Here is a 13,677-nt window from a genome sequence, read left to right on the forward strand (position 1 = left end):
TTTCCTGTAATCTTCAAGAAGCAAAGTGACAGACAGCAACAATCATATTTATAAATAAAACAATACGGCATATCATACCTGTGAGTAATAAACAGGAGTGTTTGTATGTATACAAAGGGGGCAAAAAAGGAGTACTATCTATTACAGTAGGTGGCAAAATAAAACGTCAGAAGCAAGAATAAAGTGGGGAAATAAGCTGCTAATATAAGGAAATGGGCATGTGCTATGCAACACAGTTTGATAGACTCACTTTCACTAAACAAGAATGCGTTAAGTGATATACACATTTTGATAGATACAAGCAGTTTTGAAAAAGTCAAACTGAATGATAGAAATGCCATGCATTCACTAATAACATTTGTTTGGAATCTTAAAGTCACGGAAAGTCAGGTTAAAGTAATCATGGACAATTATTCTGATCTTGCACAGAGTATTTTAAACTGAAGGAAGGACTGAGAACTTACACTATTGTTACAGAGGGTCTATTGTGGGGATGGTGTTTGGAAGATATCTTTCCTACAGGGTCAGAACGTGGCAATCCGAGAAAGCTGTAATGGAGTAAGAAAATCTGTAGGACATTAGAAATATAATTATGCATTGTAGACTAAGTGTTCAAACAAAATACTATAGTGTATCTATTGTGTGGGCTCTAGAGAAAAGGAGGTCTACACTGTCTTCCCAAATGTGTGCTCCAGTTGACAACAATCCATTTTGTGCCTGATTTTCACAACTCATAAGTTTTTAAAAATCATAGCCGTTACTCATAATTCCAATGAACAAGAAAGCTAAATATCTACTATGCATCACACCTTGTCGTATAACCTTTGGATTCATTATTGAAATATCTAGTTCCATTCTCGTGATTCAAAGTTTATACTAATATTCTCATCTTATTAAGGAAGATATGCCTTGTGATAGCAGTAATAACAAGGAAATGTTCCGATATCCCTTTTAAAATGGTTTTTTTCTTGATATTTTTCTTTGAAAAAGCTAAAAACTTAATTAAAATGCAGTAATACATGTTTTTTCTGTATCTTGAAATTTATAGGCTTTGTCCAGTAGCTTCATAGTTTTTATTTTTGTCAACCAAATTCTACAATGTGCTATGCTGGAAAAAGAAAAGCTTTTTGTCCAAGATACTTTCAGCTATTATCACAGCAGGTATGGCACTTATTTTGTTGTTAACCTCCTGATGAATAATAAAATAGGCTATAAAGAATAGCATTTAAACATTTTCAAAATTAATTCAATGTAAGTGAAAAAGTTTAGTGTACTTTCACAGCACGATTCCAGAATGGGTTGAAAATTTTGGGTTACTAGGAGTTCAAGGGCAGAACATCAAAGTAAACTTTAACTATTTTTCAGGGATGTTATCATTTAAAAAATTAATAGTTGTAAGTAATTTGTCTCAGAGCTAAAGAAGTGAGTCAGGTAAGAAATTGTAGAATCTCATATGCTTTTCCTCCAACTGAACTGTTTCACTAAGCTCAAATTCATGCAAAGAGAGTGTTCCAGGAAGTCAGCTGATAATACTGAATTTTATTATTTGATGGACTTCCCTGGTGGTCCAGCGGTTGGAAGGTTGCCTACCAGTGAGTGACACCCATGGGTTCAGTCCCTGGTCCAGGAGGGGTCCACACAGCACGGCAGCGGGGCCCGTCTCCACTGAGCCTGCACTGGAGAGCCGCCGCTGCTGAATTCTGCTTTCCTCTGCAGCAAGGGTGGGGAGTCGTCATCTCAGTGAGAGACCCAGAACCACAGCTGGCGGAGGCCCTTGCTTACTGCAACTGGGGGAACCCTGTGAGCAGCAGCCAGGACCCAGCACAGTGAAAAATAAATAAATAAATACTGAATTTTATTATCTGAGATAGAGCAGGGTTCAGCCTGTTTTAATTCTTTGTTTTCAATGGTTACATTGATATAAAATTATCATTCACTGTGGAATCACTATGTAAGCAAATACCAGCATTTCAAATAAAGTGGGAATCTGGTATTTTTCAACAACACTCTTAACAGAGACCCATTGAACTTCTCAACACATTTTCTTTTCTGGTCTCTTACTATTTCAAATTTTGGTTTTTACTTCTGGATCAGCATTCATATTTTGTCCACAAGAACCAAGCGAACCAGAGTGCTGAGGTCGCTTTCATTCTCTTGGGCTTCTAGGAATATCCTCAGCTCCAGCTGCCCCTGTTCCTGGTCTTCCCGACCATCTACACAGTCACTGTGCCGGGGAACCTGGGCATGATCCTGATCATCAAGTCCAGCTCCAGGCTCCGCACGCCCATGTGCTTCTTTCTCAGCCACTTATCCTTTGTGGATTTCTGTTACTCAACAGTAGTTACACCCAAGCTACTAGAAAACCTGATTGTAGAAGACGGAACCATCTCCTTCACAGGATGCCTCATGCAGTTCTTCTTTGTCTGCATATTTGTGGTGACAGAGACATTCCTGTTGGCAGTGATGGCATGTGATCGAGTTGTGGCCGTTAGAAACCCTCTTCTCTAGATGTCCCAGAAGCTTTGTTTCTTGTTGGTGTCTGCATCATACTCTTGGAGTGTAGCCTGTTTTTTAATATACACACACGTTTTGTCAACGTTATCCGTTTGTGGGACTAAGATCATAAATAGCTTTGTCTGTGAGCATGCTGGCACTGTTGCTGTTTCCTGCTGACCCCCACATTAGCCAGGAGATCATTTTAGTCTCTGCTACAGTCAATGAAGTAAGCAGCCTGATGATTATCCTTACCTGCTATGTTTGCATTTTTATCACTGTCTTAAGGATGCCTTCGACAGGGGGTGGGGGGGTGCGCCACAAACCCTTCTCCAGCTGTGCCCCCCACGTGACTGCCGTTACCATCTTCCACGGGACCATCCTTTTCCTCTACTGTGTTCCTAACTCCAGAAGCTCATGGCTCATGGTCTGTCTTTTACATAGTGGTCATCCCCATGCTGGACCCAGTGATCTACAGCCTCAGCAACAAAGATGTGAAAGAATTGGTGAAGAAATCACTGAATATTAAATTGCTCTGTGATAAAATGTAAAGCTAGAAAGATTTTTAGAGAGTAAGAGTTTCTCAATAGCAAATTGAATCATGAACCTATTTTAACCTTGCAATTGACAGGCCAATTTCTGTTCACTTTTTTATTTTATGAAAGTAACTTTAAAATTACAAATTAAAATAGAAATAAAGGACTACTTAAATTTTTTATACAGATACTGAGCTGTAATTGTTTTGTGTGTATAATATCTGACCTTGTAGTTGCCCTGGTTATATTTCAGTCTAATTCAAGTCAAGTGAACTGTAGGAATTTTGAAAGGATCTGAAGAGCTATAGTCTACAATAAGGAAATTTTACTTCTTAATATAAAAGTAGTATGTTAAAAGCTGCTTAGAGTAAAACTCTAACTATCTTAAAAAAGACTTTATTAATTCAATAAGAAACATTGTGATTTTGGAAGTTTCCCAGGCAAATAAAGACAGATAACAAATGAATTTATCTTAAATAGTTCTGAATATGGCATAAACTATAATTGGTAATATAACCATATTATAAACCATATAAAATATTTCCTATGTACTAGTTCAAGAAAATGATACAAATGTTGGAGATATAATATATACCTATCACCTAAGTTTTTCCACTTGCATCATTGTGGTTGTACATTTTAAAACTTATTCATCTACTTATTTGACTGGAAATTTTACTGAGGTAACTTTCAATTCATTTTAAGTTACAGTATCTTTAAACCAGTTCTCCAATGACAGTACAATATACCAATCAACAAATTGCTTATGATTTAATATACAGATTTCAATAAAGCCTTAGCTATTCCATGATGAAAAAGAAACATTTATGAACTCCAGTAGGTTGTAACAAGAGCTATTTTTGAAAAAGTGACTTTCCTGAGGTAGCTCTGCTGATATGAGGCAGGTCCACTGGAGCTTCAAGGCTGGGCTAATCGGACCAACAAATCAGTCTCCAGACCTGTCTGTATATCATCCTCCTTGGATCATTCTTATGTTGGAAGCAATTAAGCTCCTGTTTGGGTCTCATCTATTAACTTTTTACAAGTCAAAGGAAAAAAAAATGGCTAAGCTAAAAGTCAAAGTTTGAAAAATTTTGCTTCTTGTAGAGCTTTTATGTGTCAGGTCAGGGGTATGGGGTGACATGAAGAATGTGGCTCAATATTTGTGCATGGGTGATGCGTGCCTTCTCAGTCATGTCTGACATTGTGGTGCCATGGACTGTGGCCTATCAGGCTCCTCTGTCCATGGAATTCTCCAGGGAAGAATGCTGGAGTGGGTTGCCATTTCCTCCTCCAGGGAAACTTCCCAGTGCAGGAATCAAATCCAGGCCTCTCAGGGATTGAACCAGAGCCTCTGGCGGCTCCTTCATTGGCAGGCAGATTCTTTACCACTACCACCCCCACCTGGAAAGCCCTGGCTCAATATTCACCAAAGATTAATTAAAACATTTATCTCTTTAAAGATATTCAACCTTGATAATTTCAGGTAATTCTATATCAAATAACAGATAATCAATGACTATGACTGGTTTTACCAAAGGTTTTAATAATTGATGGGTCATTGGACTGCTTTAAGCAAATGGCTGTTTGAGACTAAGAATATGAACTTGACTTTCCTATTTGGGTCTCACGAAGCATTACTAATGTTTATAAGCAGAGGGCAGGGAGGGACCGTGTGTTGTAGTTACAACTCAACATATTAAATATTGTTTGTTTCCTCACATGACTTAGTTTTCCATGAAAATTAAATGTTTACCATAACGCTTTACACTAATCACATGTCTTTAATTGTTTAGGGTGCACAACAAAATTCCCGACCCTCTTGTGTATGGCAATAGTGATAATAATTTAGCGTTTGCTTGTCATCCAAGGGTCATAACCGAATGTTCCTTTCCAGTACAGGGAGCCCACTCTGGTGTTCTGTGATGACCTGAAGAATGCAATGAGGAGAGGGGAGGGAGCCTAGGATGGGAGTGGGTCGCTGTTCTCTTCTCCAGGTGATCTTTCCCCATCCAGGGATCAAACCCACATCTCCAGAACTGTAGGTAGCTTCTTTACCATCTGAGCCACCAGGAAGCCCTCACATAAGGGAAATTCAGAACCAAAAGTTGTAAAACGTTTAAAATATAAAATCTACTAGATTTAGTAGGAAATTAGTAAAAGAGCTCTTGATTCAAGTTGATAAAAAATAGTTTTTTGATCTATGATACCTATCTTCATTTTTCCATATTCTACTAACCATAGCATCCTCCACTCTTAAAGATGGCACATTTCCAGTGTGATCGTTACTGTGCAATATCGTGATTAATTTTTTCAATACTTAAAAAAGAAACCTAATTTCCTAGTATAACCTTCTAGTGAGGTTTATGTTTTCCCAAAGAAATTCAGGTGGTAATTTTGGGGAAGGCTTTCAAAGATGAGTATTTGGACAATATCTTTAGCCTTAAACACAGAACAAGCATCATGTGAATAAAAAAAAAAAAATAGATTCCAATAATCAATGGTCTGTAGTAATATTATAGTTTATAAATTACCCTTTGTGGATACTGTAATGTAACGTCCACTGAACCAAATGTTTTGAAAAATTGGGTGTCTGGTGGAGAATGCTATCATGAAAGTTGTGGTGGCCACAGGAAATGGGAGAAAATGAGGTATGGGTTCTTTTGATTGTCCTGGGGAACTTACAGTAGGAAACTACAAAATTCTGGGCATCAACACTTTGGCAAAATTTACTTTGAAATAAGTTGAAATATGGTAGCCCTAAAAGAATCTTCTTTTTTTATTAAGCCACTAGTAAACTTCCCTAAATTTCTCAGTGGGAAAACTGTGTGTCAGAGACTATATAGTCCTCCACATAATAAAATAATTTTCTTTATCACATGCTCTGTGACATTTTGCAATATTGATGGCATTCCAGTATATTTTGATATTTCCCCCCAATTGCCTGTTTGTGTCTGTTAGGATACAGTCTGATTTTGCATTAGACCAAAAAAAAAAAAATACTTCTTCCTTTGAAAAAGTTTCTTCAACAATCTGTCTGGGTCTATTTACAGTTTATTTTAATATCTCTCTAGTCTAGACTCTAGAACCTCCATATTTCTCCTGACAAATATTTTCCTGTAGTTTAACTTGCCTTTATTTTAATTTCTCTTTTTTTTCCTCACTCTACTTGTTTAAAAAATAGCAAGTTCTGTAAATAAAACCATTTAGTCATTTATTATTTAAATGAGCATTTGGCACTTACTTCTCTCACACATCTTTTCATCTGAATTTGAAATAATTCTGTTTTTTAACACAAAAGATCCCATATCACATATAATTAAAATATTCATTTTTGAAAACATATTTATATAATGCAATCCCCAACCTCTCTGTGGGAGCATTCACAATCTGGGCTTCTCTATTTAGAAGCACTGTCAAATTATGGAATTAAGGCCCTAAAGCTTTAATTAAAACTCCATATTGAAGGATAAAAGCACCATTTGGATCCCTGGTCTGGGAAGATCCCAAATGTCATGGCGCGACTCAGCCTGTCCCCATGAAGACCGAGCCTGTGTTCTAGAGCCCGTGAGCCAAAGATCAATGAATAAATAGTTTTAAAAAGAAACAAGTTCATATCATATACACAGTGCTTGCTTTAACTAAAACTAGCATGCAATTCTGAACAAAATTTGGAAGAAAGGAATTTAGAATTTTAGAGTAATGCTTTATAGAATTAATAAAATTAAAAGTAGAACTTGTTGAACTAATTATCTTTGGTCTACATGAACTTCAGCTATCTTTATCATTTATATTTGACTTACTAATAAAAAGCATACTAAGAAATCTATAAAATAGCAAAGAAGTAAAAAACCAAAAACCTATTTCAAGTGATTCTCTTTTAAAAGGCTCCTTTGGTTGGAATTACAAGTATATTTGGTGATTCAATCTCTGCCCTAACAAACCTTCAGTTGAAATATCAGGCCAACTGCTTTGATGTGGCTTACAATAGATGCTCAAACAAGTAAGCAGATATTTTCTTTATTTCTTCATCATCACATATTAAAAATAGCTTACACTTGTAAATGTCAACTTCAATTAGCTGCTGAGTTGTAGGTTACCCATTTGGCTAAATCTTCCAAAATTAGCTGCACTAGAATTGTCAAACACTTTGAATAACTTGTGTAATCTTTGTTTTCCAATGCCTCTACATATGTGTATATCAAAATTTACTATACAGGAAACTACATGCGTATGTATGTATGAAAGTGTGTATGTGTTTGGTTGTGTCTGACTTTTTGAGACCCCCTGGACTGTAACCCACCAGCCTCCACTGTCCATGGAATTTTCCAGGCAAGAATACTGGGGGGGTTGCAATTTCCTCTTTCAAAGAAACTATGTAGTAACATCTTATTGGGTCAATATTTTACACAACCTTCTTTCTTTCTTGATATGTGACATAAAGGAGTAGGTGTTGGGATCACATGGATGAACTTAAAATATTAGTGCTATGACCTCTATGACTGTAGTACAAAAATATAGCTGAATCTATCACCAGGATCATCAGTCAGTCAGTCAGTCAGTTCAATCGCTCAGTCATGTCTGACTCTCTATGACCTGATGGACTGCGGCACGCTAGTCCATCCTGTCCATCACCAACTCCCAGAGTTTACTCAACCTCATGACCATCGAGTTGGTGATGCCATCCAACCATCTCACCCTCTGTGGCCCTCTTCTCCTCCTGCTTTAATCTTTCCCAGCATCAGGGTCTTTTCCAATGAGTCAGGTCTTTGCATCATGTGGCCAAAGTATTGGAATTCCAGCTTCAGCATCAATTCTTCCAATCAACATTCAGGACTGCTTTCCTTTAGGATTGACTGGTTGGGCCTCCTTGCACTCTAAGCCAGTATCATGACACCTAATAAATCTCCACTCTACCAACCCTTAGCTGATGGCACTCATATTCAGGGCATGACAAATAATAAGCCTAACTGGCTAAGTGCAAAAATATGTATAGTATAATGTTGTGTGTTTTGTGTAGTGTATTGTTAAGTGTGTTTTCATATTAATATATGTAGAGATATATAAGACTAAAAAGCGTATCTTATCAGCCATAATTTGGGTTAGGGTCATTGGAAAATACGTTAATATAATTTTTATGATAAGAAGTATAGCCTCTGTATGGTCTTCCCAAGTGGCGCTAGTGGCAAAGAACTCTCCTGCCAATGCAAGAGACATAAGAGATATAAGAGGGATTGAATTCCTGAGTCAGGGAGATCCCCTGGAGGAGGGCATGGCAACCCACTCCAGTATTACTGCCTGGAGAATCCCACGGCCAGAGGTGCCTGGCAGGCTACAGTCCATGGGGTCGCAAAGAGTCCAACACAGCTGAAGCGACTTAGCATGCATGAACACAGCCTCTGTATAGAGGTGAATTATTTTTAAAAACATCAGCAATAGGTCAATGACAAAAGAAATCATACTGTAAATTACAGAAGAGGAAGTTTCCTTTCGTTATTCTGTTTGTAGCTCATGACAATAAACTCTGTAAGAATTCTTCAGGGTTTGAGTCCCCAGGGTTAGGTGGTTAGATATAAAGCAAATTAAAACACCATCATGAAGTATAATTTCTAAGTCTGTCTATTCCTCAAGGGTGTGTTCATTCTCCTTCTGCAATTTCTTGACTGTTGCAAAAATGATAGGTGATATTTCTTGCTATCTTTATTAACTATATTATGCAGGAATCATCAGCTTTCTGATTAAAGGACTGGAAATATTTAAACCAAAATTTCAATTTTGATACAAAACGTGTATGCAGCATATTAGTGTTAGCAAGGAATCCATCATAAAAACACACCAAGGATATCTGGCATTTGGTGAGTTGATTCAACCTAGGATCATCCTTTCATTCTGAGGGATATAGAATCCAGAAGGTTTTTGGCAGAGGAAACCTATATGAGCTGAAAACAGCAATATACAGGCTAACTTCTATTTTTATTAGTCCCAGGACCATCATGCATGTGCAGTTATATGTTTAATCCAACAGAAATTTACTATTATATTTTTCTTTATGTATTAAAAGTGTTTAATCTTTCCCAAGTCAATTCTGCTTTTATCATGTGACTCCCATAATCCAACCAATGATTTGTTTAGTTCTTTTTCTTTTTTTTCTGATTTCCTTCTCTGCAACCTGCATTTTCACAGAATTATATTCTGTCTTGGGGATATTTAATGCTCTAAGCATCACATTCATTTAAGAATCATTTATGTATAATACTACTATTGATAAATACTATTCTTTCTTATTGAGAAACTAAAATTCTAAAGGATAAAACTAATTTCCCATAATCACATTCACTTAAGTTGTCAAGTAAGGACTTCAACCTGACACTTCAGAGCATTCCTGAGTATACGCTGATCACACTGCCTTCACTAGCTTAGGTTGAGCTATCTTCAGTTTCTTTCACTCCACCTTCTCATGTTCCACTGCTCAATTTTAATTCTTCTTCATTTTTATTTTTTAAATCAAGAGCCATGGTACTGAATGGAGGAAATCAGAGCTCTGTGACCATATTCATCCTCTCGGGCTTCTCAGAATACCCACGCCTCCAGGTACCCATTTTCCTGGTGTTCTTGACCATTTACACAGTCACTCTGGTGGGGAACCTTGGCATAATTGTGATCATAAGGACCAGTCCCAAACTACACACACCCATGTACTTTTTTCTCAGCCATCTATCCTTTTTGGATATTTGTTCTTCCAGTGTATTTACACCCAAACTTCTAGGTGTCTTGGTTGTGGAAGACAGTTATCTCTTTCAAAGGATGCATGGCACAGTTTTTCTTTGGCTGCGCATTTGTGATTACGGAGATGTCCATGCTAGCAGTGATGGCCTATGGCCGGTTTGTGGCTGTTTGTAACCCCCTGCTCTACACAGTTGCTATGTCCCCTAAGCTCTGCAGCTTTCTGGTCGCTGGGACTTACACGTGGGGTGGAATGTGTTCCTTGACAATCACATGTTCTCTTTTGGGGCTGTCCTTCTGCGGTTCTAATGTCATACATCACTTTGGCTGTGAGTATTCTGCCCTCATCTCTACTTCCTGTTCTGACACCCGTTTCAGTCATCTGACATGTTTCATCATTTCTACACTCAATGAGGTGTGTAGCCTCCTGATTATCCTCGCCTCCTATGTTTTCATAGCTGTCACAATCATCAAGATGCCTTCAGCCGGTGGACTCCAAAAAACCTTCTCCACCTGTGCCTCACACTTGACCACCATCACCATTTTCCATGGGACTGTCCTGTTCCTTTATTGTGTCCCCAACTCCAAAAGCTCATGGCTCCTGGTCAAAGTAGCCACCGTGTTTTTTACTGTCATGATTCCTATGCTGAACCCTCTTATCTATAGCCTTAGGAATAAAGATGTGAAAGAGACAGTCAGGAGTTTGATAACTATGAAACTGCTTTCCCCTTCAATATAATTCAGAAGTCCAATGGAACTGAAAAGTCACTTGAATTAAAGTCAAGTTGTGTATAACTCAAATATGTTTATGTTCATATTATGCCTAATAATTTTCATATATATTTCTGATGCTAGCTTATCTTTATTTTAAGTAAATATATGGTTATGTTTCAAATAAATTGTATGTTGCATTTTGCATTTTTTATTTGGTGATCAGGATGAGCTACAATTATTTCTGAATTAATATAGAAATAATACATTGTGGAAGTCACAGTGACAAAAAGAGATATATTGTTAGGGACTCATTCCTTATGCTACAGTTTATGTTGTGATTTGTAACACTGCTGCAAACACAGATGATAACTATGTTTAGTGTCAGGGTTAAGGTTAGGGTTAGTGTTAGGGTTAGGGTTAAATTTGCACTCAGGTTCTCATAACTAACTCTTTTGATTCAGTTCTATAAAATGCAACTTTTAGCTTTTCTCAAAACTTTATTTTACTCCAGGTAAAATGAAGACTTTTGAGTTTGCATGATAAAAATATTACCTGATTTTAAGCAAGAAGATCCTGAAAATAATAGCTAGTATCTGTAGGCATCACTCATTTTTTGAATACCAGTATAATATAGTTCAACAAAAGGTATTTAAGATGATACTGAATGTTGAGAAAAAGTTAAATGTATGTCTAAGGAGTTATGATGATTACTCAGTGATAAAGCCCAAGTTAAGAACTGCTTTATTTTCTCTTCTTCTGACATATACTCATTCACGTCTCAGGTTTGCACTCATAATCCAAATGAAAAGAAATGCTCTTTGTCAATAATGAAGTATGAAAAAATTATAATGAGATTAACAGAAATGCTTCTGAATAACTGGACTTAATCATGAATCTACCTCATTCAGTATAATAAGTCTTTCTTTTATTCCTTTGAAGTACCTGCCATTACCATGTATTCTTTATGATAACTTTGAAGTAAAGCTCACTATCTATTAGAGCAACTTCTGACAGCTTTTCTTCCCTATAAGTGGATCCCATTTATCCTTGACTGTTTCATTTTCATACAGACTTCAGTATTTATTTTGTTCATTCTTTTAAACCCTGAGACTCTTAGGGGCTCTAAAATCTACGTCACTTTTTCTTTAGCTCTGCACGTTAACACATTCTCGGCTGTAGCCAGGCCCTCTCGGCTTCATTCGTCTATACTCCTTCATAATTATAAGATTATATTAGCTGGTTTTATTTTACCATTGTTTAAATGTATTGATTTTTAGTTTTAGTTTTGGCTGTGCTGCACGGCATGAGAGATCTTAGCTTCCCAACCAGAGATAAAGCCCGTGCTCCCTGCAGTGGAAGCAAAGAATCTTAGCCCCTGGACCACCAGGGAAATCCCACCATTGTTTTCATTGATGGGACTTTGCCATTTGATTTATTTCTCATTATTATTACTTTGATTGATTTGGTTTCTGAGGGAAAAGAGACAACAAAGGCATGTTATATATTGAGTTTGACATGCTGAGTTAAAAACAATCCAAACTTTATCTCTTTCTTTACTGATTAGGGGAAAAAATGGGCATAGGTAAAATTCTACAGGCATGGCAGATAAGAATATATTGTGAAGAATCATTGTTAAGAAATTGCAAATCTTAGTGAAATGAACACCTTCCTTGGGAAAACATAGCATTCAATCTTATACAATAAAAATAGAAAATCTAAGTAAAGTCTTATCTATTAAAGTAATGGATGTCTGTGTGTGCTCAGTCATGTCTGACTCTTTGTGACCCCATGGACTTTAGCCTGCCAGGCTTCTCTGTCCATGGGATTTTGCGGGCAAGAATACTGGCGTGGGTGGCCATGCCCTTCTCCAAGAGATATCCCTGATGCAGGATCGAACCCCCATCTCCTGTGTCTTCTGTGTTGCAGGTGGATTCTTTATGACTGAATCATGGGGGAAGCCCAAAGTAATGGAATTTGTTTTCAAAAACTTCCTAACAAAGAAATCCTATGCCCCTTTTATTATGTTATGAATTTCTCCAAACATTTAAGAAATATTTTCAATCATGCACAAATCTTTCTAGAGTATAGATTAAGAGGATACTTAATAATACATTATATTCACTGAGTTTTTAACAATCAATTCGAACAAAGCTATTATAAGAATAAATTTATAGATCAATGTTTCTAATGTGGTTATATAATGAATATTCAAGACAGAATATTAACACACTGGATTTTATTCCAGAAACTGAAAAGTGGTTTAACCATCATGAATTAATAACCACAAATCAACATATTGAAACAAAAGGGAAGATATATCATTCTTGCAATTTATAATTCTAGAAAAATTATTTCATTAAATACAAAACTCATTGCACTTTGAATGGATGATTTTTCTCAACTTGCATTTAATAAAATTGTTATTAGTTACAAGAAACTTTAAGTAATACTTATATTAACTATTGAAATTACAGTGATTAATTTTAAAATACTTTGGCTGTAATACTATGTATATACCTAGCTAACATTTTCCCAAGAATGTACAAATCCAAAGGCAGTCCCCTAGAGTTGTAATTGAAAAGTTCATACTTCCTAGATGGCTGTGACAAATATTTCTAGTATTCATGTGTTGAGTAGAAATTAACCTCTTCCTGATAAGAGAGCAGTCTTCTCTGGTGGCTCAAATGATAAAGAATCCACCTGCAGTGCAGGAGACCCGGGTTCAGTCCCTAGATTGGGAAGACTCCCTGGAGAAGGGAATGGTCAGCCATTCCAGCCGTCTTGCCTGGAGAATTCCATGGACAGAGGAGCCTGGCGGACTATAGTCCATGGGGTCCCAAAGAGTCAGGCATGACTGAGTGACACACTTTCACTTTCTTGTTAGAGTATAGAATGTCAGAAATAGGTTATCATTGTGAAAAGCATGACCTGCTGACCATGAATACTAGAAAAGGCTTGCCTTTGGTGTAATTAAGGTACTCAGGGATTACAGTTTAGCTATCAACAGTTTATTGATAATCCATATGCTTGCAGACTTGCGTTGGATCCCTGGGTCGGGAAGATCCCCTGGAGAAGGAAATGGCAACCCAGTATTCTTGACTGGAGAATTCCATGGACAGAGGAGCCTGGCAGGCTACAGCCCATGGGGTCGCATAGAGTCGGACATGACCGAGAGACTAGCGCACACACACACATGCATGCATGAATAAGT

General features: G+C 37.1%; 2 pseudogenes; both read left to right on the forward strand.

Annotated features, from left to right (window-relative positions):
* Positions 1-1,605: 1,605 nt before the first annotated feature.
* Positions 1,606-3,044, forward strand: LOC136174481 (olfactory receptor 5D13-like; annotated as a pseudogene).
* A 6,498-nt stretch (positions 3,045-9,542) lies between these two features.
* Positions 9,543-10,491, forward strand: LOC136174964 (olfactory receptor 1165-like; annotated as a pseudogene).
* Positions 10,492-13,677: the final 3,186 nt, after the last annotated feature.

The sequence above is a fragment of the Muntiacus reevesi genome, chromosome 9 (assembly GCF_963930625.1).
Source record: "Muntiacus reevesi chromosome 9, mMunRee1.1, whole genome shotgun sequence".
In the NCBI taxonomy this organism is placed as follows: domain Eukaryota; kingdom Metazoa; phylum Chordata; class Mammalia; order Artiodactyla; family Cervidae; genus Muntiacus; species Muntiacus reevesi.